The 2,078-nt window shown below is 39.9% G+C and overlaps 1 protein-coding gene across 1 annotated transcript in view; it reads left to right on the top strand.

The window, feature by feature from the left end:
• Nucleotides 1-2,078, top strand: part of TTK (TTK protein kinase) — a 144,664-nt gene that overhangs the window by 98,844 nt on the left and 43,742 nt on the right. The window lies entirely within an intron of this gene.

Below are 2,078 nucleotides of genomic sequence, written 5' to 3'. Positions count from 1 at the left end.
AAAAAAAAAAAAAAAAAATCAAATAACATTTTGATTCCAATGGTGGAAGGGCTGACCACAGACCATAGGCCAGCAGTGTATCAATGTGTGTCTTCTGGCAAAGGTAGGATACATGCAGTGTTGTTCTCTCTCTTCACTCTGTTACCATCTCTAAGAAGTATCCCTAGATCCTCCACACTTTTAGGGACTCCCTGAGGGCTGTTTGCCTCTTTGTCATACCAGATATTTCCTCCAACTCAGAGTCGAAATTCCTTCCCCTTCATACTCTTGTTGTTAGGTGTTGTTAAGTTGGTTACAACTCAGGGATAGTGACCCTGTGTATAACAGAATGAAACGTTGCTGTACCATCCTCACAATGACAAGCATTTTGAGTTCATTGTTGCAGCTACTCTGTCAATTCATCTCATTGAGGGTTTTCCTCTTTTCCCCTGATCCTCCTTTACCAAGCATTATGTCTTTCTCTAGAAATTGATCTCTCCTGAAAACATATCCAAAGTCTATGAGACAAAGTCTTGCCATTCTCTTCTCTAAGGAGCATTCTGGCTGTATTTCCTCCATGACAGATTTGTTGGGTTTTCTGGCAGTCCTTTCTTTGCCAACATGAAAATTCAAAGGCATCAACTCTTCTTTGGCCTTCCTTTTTTATTGTCCAGCTTTCACATGCTCATGTGAAATGGAAAATACCATAACTTGGGTCAGGCATACCTTAATTATCAAAGTAACATCTTTGCTTTTTAAAGATATTAAAGAGTTTTTTTACAGTAGGTTTGCCAGTGCAATTCATCATTTGATTTCTTGACTGCTGCTTCCATACGCATTGATTGTGAATCCAACTAAAATCCTTGACAACTTCAATTTTTTCTTTGTTCATCTTATCATGATGTTGTTTATTGGTACAGTTGTGAGGATTTTTATTTTCATAACGTTATTGCTGTTAAGTGCCATCGAGTAGGTTCTGACCCATAACGACGCTGTATAGGGTTTCTGAGGAGTGGCTAGTGAGCTTGAACCGCCTACCTTGCGGGTTCAAATGACTTTGCAGTCCAGTACATTAACCCACAGTGCCACACCAGGACTCCATTATAATGTTGAAGTGTAATTCATACTGACGGCTATAGTCTTTAATTTTCATCAATAAGTGTTTCAAGACATCTTCACTGTTAGCAAACAAGGTTGTGTTGTCTGCATAATCACAGGTCATTAGTGTATCTTCCCCCAATCTTAATGTCATGTTCTTCTTCCTATAGGCCAGCTTCTAGGATTATTTGATTGTTATACAGACTGAATAAGTATGCTGAGAGTATGCAACCTTTATACATAGCTTTTCTGTTTGAATGACTGCATTTTGGTCTATTTATAGGTTTCATATGAGCACAATTAATTGCCCTGGAGTTCACATTCTTCACAATGTTACCAATAATTTATTATGATCCACACATAATTTGTTATGATGAAATACCTTTGTGTACTCAGTAACAAAGACTAAAGACAGACTAAGAAGCCCTGTTGGCACTGTGGGAGAGGCACTGGGCTGCTAAGCACTAAATCAAATGTTCAGACCCACCAGTCTTCGGAGAAAGCAGAGGCTGTCTGTTCCTGTAAAGATTTACAGTTTCAGAAACACTGTATAAAGTCACTGTGAGTTGGAATTGACTTGATGGCAGTGGGTGAAAGACAGACTGAGAAAAAGGTCCTGGTGATCTACTTCTGAAAAAATTAACTACTGAATACCTCACGAATTACAGCCAACTACTTTCTAATATGATGCTAAAAGATGAGCACTTCAAGTGGAAAGGCATTCAAAATATGACTGGGCAGAGGGCTGATGAAATGAAATACAGATGGGTCTCTTGTGATGCAATAGTGAATAATTGTTATCAGGACTGATTGTGAGGGTTGGAAATCTAAAGGTGGACATTTTGTAGCAAGTAGAGGAGTGATGAACTTTTCAGTCTAGGAGCGGAGGGCCCTGGGACCATCAATGGAGAAGAGCGGAGAGTGGGATCCTACCCAGAGAAGCAGTGAGGCCTGAGATGGAGGCAGAGAAGACAATGTGAAGAGATGGAGTGCCTGGGGAC

The sequence above is a fragment of the Chrysochloris asiatica genome, unplaced genomic scaffold (genome assembly GCF_000296735.1).
Source record: "Chrysochloris asiatica unplaced genomic scaffold, ChrAsi1.0 scaffold00233, whole genome shotgun sequence".
NCBI lineage: Eukaryota > Metazoa > Chordata > Mammalia > Afrosoricida > Chrysochloridae > Chrysochloris > Chrysochloris asiatica.
This window is presented reverse-complemented; position numbering and strand designations above follow the sequence as displayed.